This window comes from Monodelphis domestica, chromosome 3, assembly GCF_027887165.1.
Source record: "Monodelphis domestica isolate mMonDom1 chromosome 3, mMonDom1.pri, whole genome shotgun sequence".
Classification (NCBI taxonomy): Eukaryota; Metazoa; Chordata; class Mammalia; order Didelphimorphia; family Didelphidae; genus Monodelphis; species Monodelphis domestica.
The window spans coordinates 266,328,001-266,343,860 of record NC_077229.1 but is presented as its reverse complement, the minus strand read 5'-3'; the positions used below and the strand labels follow the sequence as shown (position 1 = coordinate 266,343,860).

Sequence of the window (15,860 nt, the reverse complement as noted above, 5' to 3'; positions counted from 1 at the left end):
CACCATTGATCAGCACAACACATGACAAATGACAGGTGTCTAATAAATGATTATTAATTGTCTCAACAGGAGGAGATGGCATGAATGCATCACTGGTAGTAGTATACACTTCAATTACATCAGAGGCCCACTGAAATATCAAACTGTGTTTGAAGCAACTGTGAAATTTATATGATGTTTCCTGATAACTAACCATACAGAAAAATTACTTTCCAATCTATATTATACTTATATCAATAAAATTGAGAAACCAGTTTAATGAACAGGGTATTTGATTAAAAAATTAGAAAAAGAACAAATTAAAAATCCCCTATTAAATACTAAATTGGAGATGTTAAAAATTAAAAGATTAACAGAATTTGAATCTAAGAAAACAACTGAATTAATGAAAAAAACTAAAAGTTGGCTTTATGAAAAAGCCATCAAAACAGGTAAACCATTGATTAATATGATTTTTGAAAAAGAGAAGAAAACCAAAATGCTAGCATCAAAAATGAAAAGGGTAAATTTATCATGACTGAAAATGAAATCAAGGCAATCATTAGGAGTTATTTTGCCCAACTATATGACAACAAATATAACAATTTAAGTGAAATGGAAGAATACTTATAAAACTATAAATTGCTCAGACTAACAGTGGAGGAAATAAAATATCTAAATGGACCTATTTTAGAAAAAAATTGAATTGGTCATAAATGAACTTCTTAAGGAAAATGTCAGGATCAAATCAAATTAAAAGTGAACTATACCAAAGATTTAAGGATAATCTAATTACCACATTTAGCAAGTTATTTAGAAAAATTGGTAAAAAAGGAGTCCTATCAAACTCCTTTTATGAAAGAAATATGGTGCTGATACCTAAACCAGGAAGAACAAAAAAGAAAAAGAAAATTAAAGATCAATTTCACTAATAAATATAGATGCAAAAAATTAAATAAAATATTAGCCAGGAGACTACAACAATATATCACATTGATTATATATTATGAGCAACAGGATTTATATCAACTATGTAGGGATGGTCTAATCTAAAGAATACTATTAATATCCTTAACTACAATAACAAAAAAGAAACAAAAATCATATGATTATATCAACAGATGTAGAAAAAGCATTTGACAAAATAGAACACTCATCCTCATGAAAAATATTTGAGAATATAATTCTAAATAGATTTTTCCTTATAATAATAATAAGCATTTCTTTAAAACCAATAGCAAACAGTATTTGGAAGAGAATAATTTAGAAGCCTTATATACAAGATAAGGAGTGAAAGAAGAATGTTCATTATCACCAATATTATTTAATATTGTATTAGAAACACTAGCAATAGCAATAAAAACCCTAACCCTAAAACGATTGTTAATTTTAGCAAAATCACAAGATATAAAATAATCCCATATGAATTATCATAATTTCTATATAGTGCCACCAATGTCCAGCAAGAAGAGATAGCAAGATATAATTCATTTAAACTAAGCATAAATAGGATAAAATACCTAGGTATATATTTGTCAGAACAAATCCAGGAGTTATATAGGTATAATTACAAAATACTTTTTATGCAAATAAAGTCAGATTTAAATAATTGGAGAAATATTACTGGCTCAGAAATTGGAGAGTAGATGAGTGGAACAGAACAGACATAAAACAAACAGTTGTAAAAGCTCATTGTACCCTCGTGCTTGGCAAAAGTCAAGATTCAAGTTTTTGGAATAAGAATTCACTACTTGTTAAAAATTGTTGGGAAAACTGGAAAGCAGTCTGGCAGAGGCTAGATATGGACCAATATCTTACACATTTTACCAAGATAAGATCAAAATACATATGTGCCCCAGGCATAAAGGGAGATACCATAAGCAACTAAGAACAGAGAATATATTATCTATTAGATTTATGGATAAAAGTATTTATGAATAAACAAGATTAAAAGCATTGTGAGATATAACATGGATACTTTTGAATACATTAAATTAAAAAGTTTTCATATAAATAAAATTAATGTAACCAAAATTAGGACAGTAGTCAGTTGGGAAGAAAATTTATAGACAGTTTCTTTGATAGAGGGCTCATAATGAAAATATATGGAGAATGTTGTCAAATTTAGAAGAATATGACCCATTCCTCAAATTGACAAATGGTCAAAAGATATGAAGAAAGTTTTGGGTTGAAGAAATCAAAGTTCTATATAACTATATGAAAACTGCTCTACATCAATACTGATTAAAGAAATAAGAATCAAAGCAATAATGAGATATCATCTCACATGTATCAGATTGCCTAAAATGATAAAAGAGCAAAATGAGAAATGTTAAGGAGATGTAGGAAAAATTGGTGACTCTAATACACCATTGGTGGATCTGTGACCACTCAATTATTCTAATAGAGTTATAAAATTGTGTATGCTTTTTTGACACAGCAAAGATTATTATTAGATTTTTTTGCTGAGGTGATAAGGAAAAAAGGAAATATTAACACAACACATACCTGTCTTGGTTTAAAAAGTACTCAGCTACAAAGACTGAAGAGAAATTTCAGTCCCTTTGTAATTTTTTTTACTAATAAGAAAAGTAGAAATAATGTTGCTTCGAATGACACCCAAATATAAAAATCTTGACCTAATTTCTCTCCAGTGTTCCAGTGCTACATCAACATCATGTTGAACATCTCTACTTAGATAAAAAATTCAACACATATATTATTATGCCATAAGAAATGACAAATGAGATGATCACAAAAAAACTAGAAAGGCATATGAAAAGATACAAAGTGAAGGGAGTAGAACAAGAATGTTGTACACAGTAACAGCAATATGTACCCATATGTTCTAAAATATTTAAAGATCTTTTTTGTGATATCAACAAACTAGAAATTGAAGGGATGCCCATTAATTGAAGAATGGCTAAACAAGTTGTGACATATGATTGTGATGGATATACTGTGCCATAATAAATGACAAAGAAGTTAATTTTGGAAAAAAACAGGGAATGATTTATATGAAATTATGAAGAGTGAAACAAGCGGAAGCAAGAGAATATTATTTACTGCAACAGAAATATTGTTTGAAGAATGACTTGTGTGTGTCCACCTCCAGAGAAATAACTGATAAATAGAAATAATTAAGACAAAGTTTTCTATATATACATATATCTTTTTGTATAAAGATCCCTTTTCTAATGGAGAGATGGGAAACATATTGTTAATTAATAATTAATAATAAAATAAATTATAAAAACATTCTATCTTGATCAAGTTGGCAACTGAACTTTTATTACTTTGTTTTTTATTGTTTGCTTCACTGTCTCTGCTTTCTCTACTCCATCCTCCACTTCAGTCTTTGGCAGATTCTCAGTGGTATAAGTAAAGCCAGAAGGACTCTCCATGCTGAAGGACACTCCATGTGCCACCACACCCGCTATGCACTCTGTAAGTAGGATGACTTAGCATTCTGATTGAACAGAAGGTAAGTAATGATTCATGGTGAAATCACAAATGTTCCCCAAACAGAAAACTTTACAATACTTTTAACAATCTATTCACAATCCATGATGCACAATTTAATTAATATACTTTTCATCGTTTAGAGCATGAATAAGGAATCTTGCATCACTGAATTTCTAAGGAATAAAGTCTAGGTTTAATGGGGAACATGGCTACTCTTGTGGAATATGGGCTTGTGGAGTCAGGTAAAACAGCTACAACATGCTGACTTTTTAAGGAAATTGGTTCTTCTTCTCTTACTCTCTCCTTCCTGCTCTCCCTCCCTCTCTCTCTCTCTCTCTCTCTCTCTCTCTCTCTCTCTCTCTCTCTCTCTCTCTCTCTCTCTCTCCTCCCTCTCTCTGCCTCACTGTCTCCCTGTCTCTCTATCTCTGTATCTCTATCTCCCCACCTGGTGTGTGTGTGTGTGTGTGTGTGTGTGTGTGTATGTGTGTGTATGTATGCACGTGTGTGCATCTTGGGGTGAAGTATCAAAGACAATTGGTTCATTTTCTAATGCCAATGGTCTTTTTAAAAAATTTAGAATATTTTCCATGGCTACATGATTCATGATTTCCCCCACCATTTTCCTCCCCTCTCCCAGAGCTGACAAGCAATTCCACTGGGTTATACATGTATCATTGTTTAAAACCCATTTCCATGTTATTCATATTTGCAATAAAGTGATCTTTTAACATCAAGACTCCAATAATATCCCCATTGAACCATTTGATTGATCATATATTTTTCTTCTATTTTTCTGTTCCCCCAGTTCTTTCTCATAAGTTCCTCTGGATTGTTCTGGATCATTGCATTGCTGCTAGTAGAGAAACTCATTATGTTTGTACCACAGTGTATCCATCTCTGTGTACAATGTTTTCCTGGTTCTGCTCCTCTCACTCTGCATCACTTCCTGGAGATTGTTCCAGTTCACATGGAATTCCTCCAGCTCATTATTCCTTTGAGCACAATAGTATTCCATCACCAACATATACCACAATTTGTTCATCCATTTCCCAATTGAAGGGCATTCCCTCATTTTCCAATTTTTTGCCACTACAAAGAGCTGTGATACAGGCTTTAAGATGTTAGTCACTACCATGAACACAAAATAGACTTGGGTTATGATTTGCCAGAAGTAATTTACATCTAGATAATTCATTGGCAACTGTACCCAACCCATAGTCATAGTTAATGTCTCCAGAACATTGTCTATCATCCCTGCCACTGTATTATAAATGATACAGTAGCCCCAATAAATGGCAATTATTCCTAGCACAGTCGACCATAGTATTAGTTATATGTTCCTCATTAGATCTTTCTAGATACTAAAAGTTGACAGCTCTAGTACAGCCTCTCTCTTTCAGTTTTATAACTGACCAGAGTGGCAGGTGGTAATTGACTTGTTTTCCCCTCTACCCCCCAAGGAATCAAGATGTTTTTGATCTTGTGTGGGAACTGCTAGCCAGAGTCAGTGACAAAAGCTGCTCGCCTCAGGAGTTGTAATTGACAAACTTCACAACTTTTTTTTTTTTAATAAATGGGGTCCTTATTAATCTGGCGTGCCAACTGTTTAAAAAATAAAAAAAGAAGTCTCCCCAATGAGGGAGGCTTGGACTTTTTGTATGGAGGGGGAAAGGGAGAAGAACCCCCTTCCTGCAAAGCGGGGTTCTGGGGAGATAGCAGTTATAATGGATTGGCTCAGAGAGAGGAGAGGGGGATGAAGATTTCCCCCCTTCTGCCTTCTCCTTTACTAAAGCTGCTCTCCCCAATTTTCTTTTGTCCCTCTTGTACCCTCTCCACTACTCAAGACCAAAAGGACTCCCCTTGATTTGTTCACTCACACTCAGCTTGGGGAACAGATAACTTTTGATGTTAACTCAATCAAGGTAATACAAAAGGAATAATGGGCAGGGAAGAATGGGAAAAGAAATGTGGGGAAAGGTGGTCCCTGTCTCTATCTAAACCCCTTTCCTTCTTCCTCAAGTTTGGGGGGAACTCAGACCTTGGCAGCCTGAGCCCCCCTGAGAGAAAGTCAGGTTGACTCACTCCTGGGCAACAGGAGCTGAGGTAAAGTCTTCTCAGGTTTCTCTTCAGAAAGTCCCTTCAATTGAGAAGTGTTGGGGGAAATATTTCCAATCACCAGCAGGAAAACTGAGTAACCCTCAGGAGAAAGTCTTTATCCACCTTCTCTCTTCAATGTCTCAAGACTGAGAGCCCCTCACTCTTCTCAAGCCAGAGTCTTCTCACTCAGGAAATTCACTTCTGGGGCCCCTCCCCCATCAAGGTGATCAATTTCATATACTCTTCAGTTTGGCACTTTTTCTTTAGTGCCAGCTTCTAGCACAGAGCGCAGCTATGAATATTCTTGTACAAATCTTTTTCCTTATTATCTCTTTGGGGTATAAACCCAGCAGTGCTATGGCTGGATCAAAGGGCAGACAGTCTTTTATGGCCCTTTGGGCATAGTTCCAAATTGCCCTCCAGAATGGTTGGATCAATTCACAGCAGTGCCTTAATGTCCCAACATTGTCACATCCCTTTCAAAATTCATCATCTTCCTTTGCTGCTATATTGGTCAGTCTGCTAAGTATAAGATGGTACCTCAGAGTTGTTTTAATTTGCATTTCTCTAATCTGGAGGTATTTAGAACACTTTTTCATGTGCTTATTGATAGTTTTGATTTAATCATGTGAAAACTACCTATTCATGCCCTTTGACTATTTGTTGATTGGGGAATGAATGCCATTTTTCTTTAGAGGCAATCTAATAATAGGCAATAATTGCTTTCATGAGGGAAAAACCCTAACAAACTGTTCTAGTATTAAAGGAAAAAAAATTAGAGATTGAAACATGTCCCTTATCTCCAGTTATAAAGAAGCCAGGGATTTGAGACCTATCATAGCTGCTGAGAAGCTTTTACAGCATCGCGCTGACTTGTTTGCTCATATAGCTGCAACCAAGAGAGGCATTGTGCCCTAAGAAATGACATACAACATACTCACAAAAAAAATAATCCTGGAAAGCCTTACATGAAATGATGCAAAGTGAAGAGAGCGAAACAAGGAGAATGTTGTACATGGCAACAGCCATGAGTTGGTCTCATAGTCTACAGTAGTTATTTCATTCACCAAATCTATCCTACTTTGGTATTCAGCAGGGTAGCCAGTATAGTTCTGAGCAAACTGAGAGTCTTATCCTTTCCAATTTCAAACTTCAGTTGGTAAGGAAATAGATGCTACTTCATAAAGGGTGGATCTGGATCTAAAAACTGAAAAAGTCTAAGTAGGGATATACCTAGCTATTGCTTTGATGATAATGTGTCACATTCATTTTTCCACTTCAAAGAAACACTTTCCTAAGGGAATGACAGTGATAGAGATCACTCAGTGAAGAACATACTGGGAGAAAAAAAAAAGGGACTTACTTGTAAGGCAAGGCAAATCAGCTGTATGATTGGATTGATGAAGAGAAAGTACCACAGCACCAGATACAAATAAGAAATGTAAATCTGGGCACCACACATGCAGGTGTAAGAATTAACAGGTGGTTGGCAACCAAATGCTGTGATATCCCAACAGAGAGAAATAGGGAGATTGGCTGATGCTCACATACACATGTCTTGGTTCTGGATAGTAGTAAAACAGATAAAAATACTTCCTCTTTGAAAACTGAAGAGAAATTTAAATCTCTTTGTAACTTTTTATTAATAATAAAAATAGAAATAATCAATGTCATGTCATGACTCCAAAATCTAAAAATCTAGTCCTAATTTCTCTCCTGAGTTCCATTTCTACATCATTAATATCATGCTTAACATTTCTACTTAGTTAATCAAATTCAACATGTAGAGTAGAAATACAACCTAATCACAAGAAATCTGGAAATACTTACATAAAATGATGCAAAGTGAAGAGCACAGAAAGAGAATGTTGGACATGGCAACAGCAATAAAGTACAGTGATCAATTGTGAATGAATTAACTATTATCAGCAATGCAAGGATCCAGGACAATTCCAAAGGACTCATAAAGAAAAGGGTTATCCACCCCATAGAGGGGACTGATGGTCTTAATACAGATTGAAGCATGCCATTATTTACTTTATTACCTTATTTTTAGTACAAGTGATATGTGTCTTTTTTCATAACATGATGTATATATTTATTATATAATAACACATATTCAACCTATATCATATTACCTGCCATCTTGGAGAGGAAGAGGAAAGGAGGGAAAGGACATGGCTTACAAAATGTCAGAAAATAGTTACTAATAATTGTATCAACATGTAAAAAAGTTTTCAAATTAAAAAAATTAATACAAACAGTTTATTATCTTAATGATTAAAATGAGGAAAATTAGTAGAGTCACAACTAGGAATTCAATTGGTTATCTAACTCTAATTCTAATATTCTTTCTGTTTTACCTCATTGTGTTGTTATTGTTCAGTAGTTTTTCAATTATGCTTGACTCTTCAGGACCCCATTTGAGGTTATTTTGGCAAAGTACTGGAGTGATTTTCTATTTCTTTTTCCTGATCATTTTACAGATGAGGAAACTGAGGCAAACAGGGTTGAGTGACTTTCCTAGGTTCACAGAGCTAGTTAGTGTCTGAAGCCTGGTTTGAATTCAGAAAGATGAATCTTGCTGATTCCAAGCCCAGCCTCCATTGTACCACCTACCTCTCCCATATCTCACTGAACCAGGTGCTTAATAAATGTTTGTTAAATTGAATTATGACCTATAAAATGAAAGATATTTCTGTTTACTTATGTTGTCTTCTCTTATTTTGTGACAGTAGGAGACTTAAAAATTTCACAGGTGTTCTAAAAGAATATGTACTTTTTATTTTCCTATTGAATTCTCTCTTCAAGTATCTTAAATCATATTTAACACTATTGTGTATTGTCTTCCTCATTTATTTTTGTCAGGATATTCATAACTAATCATAATAGTTATTAAATTTTCCCCATTATTGCTTTTTTAGTTATTTGTTCTCTCAATTCTGGAAGTTTGTGTTGATTTAAAATCCATCTTGGTAAAGGGTAAAATTTACCTTGCTTATGATAACAAAAAGTGGGAGAGGCATCAAACAGAATCTAATTGGAACCAGAAAGCATTAGAAGAGACAAACAAGAACATTGTATTATGCTAATTAATTAATTAACTGTGTAGTTCTGCCTCTGCACTCTCTGCTTTCATTTGCTCCATTCTGTTCCTACTGCTACCATCCCAACATTAGGCCCAATTACCATTTGCCTAAATGATTGCATTAGCTTTTAAAAGATCTTCCTGCTCTGTTCCTTCTCCAATTTTTCTGCCATTCCATTTTCTTGCCAGCCTCAAATGTCTTGTGAATAGATCTAGTCATGCTTCTCCAAAGATAAAAAAAAATTCATTTTTTAATTATTATTGATTCTCCAAGGCTTTGAATAGTGCTTGGCACATAGTAGGTGCTTAATAAATAGTTTTGGTATTCTACTATTTATTGAATTATTACTTCAAAGGAAAGTTCTAATTCCTTTGTTCAATTTTTAAGAACTTTTATAATGTCAAGACCTAAAATCTCTGAACTAATGCCATATTACTCCCCTCCATATAATGTACAATGTACATTTCACCATTTGCCAAAAACTACTGGAAAAACTGGGAAACAGTATGACAGAAATGAGGTATAGCTCAATATCTTGCACCCTATGCCAAGATAACATCAACATGGGTATATGATTTAAACTTAAAGGGTGAGACCATGAGCAAATTAGGGGAACATAGAAGAGTTTATCTGTCAAATCTATGGAGAAGGACAGAATTTATGATCAAACGAGAGAGAAAATGTTGTAAAACATAAAATGAATAATTTAGATTATATTAAATTAAAAATGTTTTTGTACAAACAAAACTGATGAAACCAAAATTAGAAGGGAAAGAAGAAACTTGGAAATTTTTATTAAGCAAACTTTTCAGATAAAGGTCTAAGGAAGACCTTGAAGAACTGATGCAGAGTGAAATAAGTAGAACCAGAAGAACAATGTATATGGTAACAGCAATACTGTACGATGTTCAACTGTGAAAGACATAGCTACTCTTAACAATATGATGATCTGGAACAATTCTGAAGGACTTATGACAAAGGATGCTATTCACCTCTAGAGAAAGAACTGTTGAGTTGGAAGTAGATCAAAGCATACTATTTTTCACTTTACTTTATTTGAGTTTTTATTTGGGAGCTTTGGTTTTATATAAGTATTCTCTTACAACAGTGATGAATATGGAAGTATATTTTTCATGATAATACATGTATAAATCAGATCAAAATGCTTACCATTTTCAGGAGAGGATAGGGAAGAGAGGAAGGGTAGATGGCAATTTGGATTTTCTAATTTTGGAAAAAGTGTATTGAAAACTATTACATGTAACTGGGAAAACAGAATATTTTTAAATGTTAAATTTATATATTATGTTAATTATATTTAAATTCTTCAAGAATCTGAAATTTTGTCAGTGTGACTAGTCCCTCCACTAGTGTAGATCAAAACTCCTCTGTGCCTTAATATATGATCTTCCTGAATTTCTGTGACTGAAAAATTCATTACATGGTAGGAATATTTTGAGGAGGATCTTCTTCCAGTTGAACTAGGCTGGTGCTAAGAGAATGGGTAAGAAGATTGCCTTTCAGCCATTTTTGTTCAGTTGTTTTGGGCACATCCAACTCTTCCTGATTCCATTTTTTTGTTTGTTTGTTTGTTTTTGCAAAGATACTGGAGTGGTTTGCCTTTTTTTTTTTCTTCCATTTCATTTTACAGATAAGGGCACTAAGGCAAACAGGGTTAGGGGACTTACCTGGGGTCACTCAGCTAGTAAGTGTCTGAGGCCAGATTTGAACCCATGAAAACAACTCTTCCTGGCTTCAGAAACAGAGATCTCACACTGTGCTACCTAGCTGTTCTCATTCAGCCACTACTTGAAACCTCAAAGATTGACAGAGACTGCCAGTGCTTTGGTTCTGTTGTCCTTCAAGTTATAATTAGTCAGCAAGCATTTAACAAGAAGTGATTAAGGGAATCTGGGTGGCTAAGTGGACTGAGAGTCAGACCTAGAGATGGGAGGTCCTGGGTTCACATCTGACCACTTACTACCTGTGTGACCCTGGGCAAGTCACTTAACACCCACTGCCTAGCCCTTATTGTTCTTCTGTCTTAAACCAATACTTAATATTAATTCTTAGATAGAAGGTAAGGTGCTTTTTTTTTTTAAAGAAGAGCTTAGAATATGCCAGGGGCATTAGAAGCTGTTTATTAAAGATTATAAAATAAATGGGTTGGATGGGACGTTTTCAGGCATCTAGTCTAACTTCCTTTTTTTCAGATGAGGTGACTGAGTGCAAGAACTACAGTGAGCCAGTGGCAATCCCACGTGGCCTTTCCAGTAAATATTCAGTAAGTCCCCAAGGAAAAGGGGTTCCAAAAACATGACTCACCATTCTGCCCAATGGTATTTCTTTTGATATGATTTCCCTTTGCTATAAGTTTTCAACTAATGCCAATTGCCTGCTGTTTGCAAAGCTTAGAAGGCACCATGAGGTGAATAAAAAGCTCTCCTTGGATAGCCTGGGAAGGATAATCTGGGAAGAACTAAGCTCAAGTGCCACTTCATGGTATATCCACACACTAGATATACCATGTATAAGTTACCTGCCATCTGAGAGGTCTCAGGCAACACTCTATGACTCTAAGTGGCAAACCAGTTATTAATCAGCATTAATGAGTGATGTTTTCCCACCAGGAATTCTGTATAGACAAAATCAAAATCTGAAATGCCACCCTTCCCTTCCAATATAAAACAAAACAAAGCAAAATAAGGCACTCAACTATATTTACAAAAATGTACAGGCAAATGGTTTCTGCTCTAAAGGAGGTTTATAGTATAAGATGTATTGTGTATGATTTTTATAATAAAATTTTCATTTTTCAAGAATATTTTTACCAAGACTATTAGAATTTGAAGTGCATACTTGTGGAATTGTAGTAAAATACAGATATAATGAAGAAAGTAATTTGATATCCTAAAAACCCAGTTATATCTTCTGAAATTCAATTACTTAGTTCTTATTGTATAAGTTATACATACATACTGAATCACATACATACATACACATGCTCTAATGATGTTCCAAATTGCTGCCCATTTTCTTCTTCTCCATTCATCAAAACTCCCATTGTTTCAATGTTGTGAACTAAGCAAGCCGTAAATGAACAATATTAGAAAACACACACATGCAATTTCATTTGTTCAGGGATATACAAATAATAATTTTGAATTTGAGTTTGACTGGACCTATGATTTCATTGGTGCAGATTCATAGTGGGGAATTCCCAGTATTTCATTGCAAATCAGTGCCTGCTCTGCAACTTAGTGTTTAGTCAACAGGAAAACAAGGTGCCTTTTTCAGTTATGAGAGGGAGGACTGGAACCCAAGTCTTCCTAACTCTGATATTAGCTCTCTATAGAACATATCATACTGTGACTCAGTATCTGTCATGACAATAATAAGTACATATTTAATTATCTGTTGAACCCTTCTCCCCCCAATAATAAATATATTACATTAACCAAAGAGAAGCTCTATGTATCTTTGATTTCAGAGGCTTAACTGTACTTGCCACCACTCTCAGAGTTTTTGTTTTAGCTTTTTTAACAATAAAGGCAAAGTAAAATCAATACATTTTATGGAGCCCTATAAAATTCATTGTTTAATTATGTTATCTTTTAAAAATGTCAATACCTACCACTATTTACAACCACTAGTGTCTGTAAATAAAAAAGAAAAGCTTCCTTTAAATACGAATACTTATTTGGCAGACCAGACAACCAGCTTTAGTATTCCTAATGCCAGAAGACTCAGCATCTGACCTTCATTCAACAATCTACCACAAAGTCCTTGAATCTAGACCTTTGGGAGTCTTGGGTGAGACAGAAGGAAAGGGTTGATGGCCTTGTGGAATACAATATCACCTCTGGGTCTGCCTGGAGGGAGGGTCATGTAAGGATGATATTAGAAAATAAGTATTGTTTTATTAGTTTTAGGAATAAGAAGTAAAGTGATTGGCTTGAGAAAAGAACTGGAGTTTGAAGCAGAGGTGAGAGAGCATGTTGATTTCAGATGTTGACAGTTATAACTGTTTTTCTGTGTCAATTACTCTCTCTGGCAGTTGGCAGAGGCACACACTCTGAGACTCTCAGTGCTAGAGTAGGTAACATCTTTGCCTCTCTCTCTCTGTCTGAGGGAAAGGCCTGAAGGAGCTTAGTGTTTTCCTTTCCCAACTTGGGAAACACTATTGAATATTTATTGTGGTTTTTATAGATTGTTTAATTCTGAGAAGACCAAAGAAAAACCTGGTCTTTGTTTGGGACTCGCAGTCTGTTAAGGCTCAGAGTTCTAACTTGAATCTTGTTGAGATTCAACCAGCTAGCTTTTCCTATTTTATAATTTGAAGACAAAGTTAAGATTTATAAAGATAATAGTGGTAATTTTTATTTAGATAGTATAAATTTGGGTTATCAGATCAGGGAGGAGTAGTGTAGCCTCTGAAACACAAGAGAAGTGGTTCCTTGTGGAACCTGGGAGTTTATTTGGGTGGATTTAGAATCCCTTAGAATTAGAAATCCTTTATTTACCCTTATATATTTCAATAAACATTTTATTTTTATACTAAGAGTCTCTTTAGCATCCCTGTGCCTGGCCCTGAAGGGAAGTTCACATTTGACCTTCACTTCATCACTGAGGATACTTTTGATTACATCTATCAAAAGTATCCGAACAGTTTTGAACCTATATTGGAACAATTTTTCCATCTAAATATTTTATTTTTATAACTTGACAATTTATTTTTACAGTCAGTAGGTACCCTCCAAGCATTCCTCCAGAGGAAAGACACAGCCTGGGAGCTTCTCACAATGTTTTTCTGGCAGAGAAGTACTAAGGTCCCTGCTAGTCAATATACGAAGAGGATAAAAAATCTGATAGCTGTAGGAACTTTTATAAATTTTATACATCTTATTCCATCACTAATTTACCTTTTGCTTTCCTACAGCAAAAGCCCTCAAGGAGTAACTGCTAATAGGTATACATTTACTACGCTAAGAAACATCAGTTACCTTCTTGCATATTCCCTGACCCCCAGTTCAGAGCCAGGAGAAGATGCCATTTTGATATGAATTAATTAATGCTTAATGTTAAGGGGAAATTGATGAGGTCCTTTATTAATGCTCTCCCCTCAGCTGCCTTTGCTGAGTATTAAGAGGCTCTTGGGGGGTGGGGTGGGAATTAATGCACAGAGCTGTGGATTAAGCTTTCTTACAGGCATCCTCTGGGAGTCACTACCATCAGCAGAGGCAGTACAAGTCCTTTCCCTGGTACAAGAGTGACATGTCAGCTAAATAAAGAGAAAATATGAGCTAATATGGGAATTCAATGGAAGAGGTCCATTTCAGTGGCAAGAGTAAAGACAGAAAATGGGGATACAGTTATCCCTCATAGATCTATCACTGACAGCGTCATAGCCATTCATACAGCTTGTCAGCACACATTTATTAATTACTGAGTGGCAGAGTAGATAGAATACTGGAAGGAGTCAGGAAGAGTTGAATTCAAACCCACTCTTTGACATTTACTAGCTGTGTGAGCTATGGCAAGTCATTTAACTTCTGACTCTTCAGTTTCCTCATCTGTAAAGTGGGAATAATAATAGCACTTACCTCCCAGGACTGTTTTGAAGATTGAATGAAATAATATTTGTAAAGCACTCAGCACAATGCCTAATACCAAGAATTGCAGTATGATGTTTAAATGAAATTGGAAATCTGTAACAGAGTTAGTTTTCAGAAGCTTCCTATAATTTCCCTTTTTGTACCCCTATTTCTTTCCTGAAATCCCTGTCATGGTTCTATCATGATGTTCTAATGACGTTCCATATTGTTGCCCCTGCTTCTCTTCCATTCATCAAAACTCTTATTATTTTGATGTTGTGCACTAAGCAAGCTATATAAGAAAAACTAAATAAGAAAACTATCTGAAAAATTTTACTCATATTAGGTGTGAATGATTGAAAAAAGCTACAAGACTGTATTTTGCAGTGGCATTTGTATTTGAAATCCTTGTTAACCAGAAGGAAAAAAATCTTTTTTTTTAACCTTTACCTTCCATCCTAGAACTGATACTAAGTATTGGTTCCAAGGCAGAAGAGTAGTAAGGGCGAGGCAATTGGAGTTAAATGACTTACCCACGGTCACATTGCTAAGAAGTGTCTGCAGTTAGATTTTTGAACCCAGGAGTTCACCCAAAAGTATTAAATCTCAGAATTATTAGGCCATACAGCAGACAGGCAGAGCCAACATTTCTGAATATTTGGCACCTTATCAGTGTCCCTCAACTCTCATCACACAGGCAGCTGTCCACACTGGTTATCTCTTAATTTTCTATCTGAAGTTGTGATAAAATATTCCCTTTGCCCACTTCCAAAGGATAAAATAATCTGTAACTCCAGAAAATTCTTTTAATAAAGATCCTGTGAAGTATATGTAAAATTCTTTGATTTCTTCTAAAAAATAAATGCAATACAATAGACTAGAAGGTACTAATGGAATCTGGGAAGGGGAAAGAACTCTTGTAGAAGGTAGGATTCACCAAAGGCAAAGAGATTTGAGCCTTCTATGTATAAAGAACATAACAGAACCCAGGGGAGGTGGTATGTTCACCCAGTGAGATAGCATGGAGGGAGAAGAGGGTCCAGGACAGACCCTTGTTTGATATGCACAGTTATGAGGTATGACCAGCAAAGGATACTGAGGAGGAGTGGTCATAAAAGCAAGGAAAGCACCAGGTGAGATCAGAGTGACAAAAAATCTAGAGGAAAGAGTAGCCAGGTGGAGAGGGTGACCAGCAATGTCTTGGAAAGCATCCAAGAAATGGCACCCTCTTGCCAAGTCAGCCTTATGACCATGGCAAATCTTGAACCCTGTATGCTTCAGTTTCCTGAATGAAATGAAGAAACTAACACCCTACCCATCTCAGAGACTTGTTATTATGAAAACACCTTATTATATAAATCAATTAATCAATCAATAAGCATTTATTAACAACCTACCACATGTCAGGACTTAGACTAAGTGCTAGAGATAAGAAGCAAAAAGCAAAAAATAGCACCTATCTCAGGTAGCTTACATGATGAAGGACAAGCCAACATGTTTATAAGAAATACATACATGCTAAAAGACTGTCTGCCCTTTGATCCAGCCTTTGGGTTTGTACCCCAAAGAAATCATAAGGAAAAAGACTTGTACAAGAATATTCATAGCTGCGCTCTTTATGGTGGCAAAAAGTTGG

At 35.2% G+C, this 15,860-nt stretch overlaps 1 protein-coding gene and 1 long non-coding RNA gene across 4 annotated transcripts in view; one reads left to right on the top strand and one right to left on the bottom strand.

Moving 5' to 3' along the window:
* The window catches only part of DLGAP1 (DLG associated protein 1), a 1,166,486-nt gene that overhangs the window by 763,014 nt on the left and 387,612 nt on the right, over positions 1-15,860 (bottom strand). The gene's annotated exons all lie outside the window — the stretch shown is intronic.
* The window catches only part of LOC103092775 (uncharacterized), a 95,457-nt gene that overhangs the window by 23,783 nt on the left and 55,814 nt on the right, over positions 1-15,860 (top strand). Inside the window, exon 2 of the long non-coding RNA XR_464807.3 lies at positions 3,335-3,426. This is a non-coding gene — a long non-coding RNA (uncharacterized LOC103092775). The remainder of the gene's footprint in view (positions 1-3,334; positions 3,427-15,860) is intronic.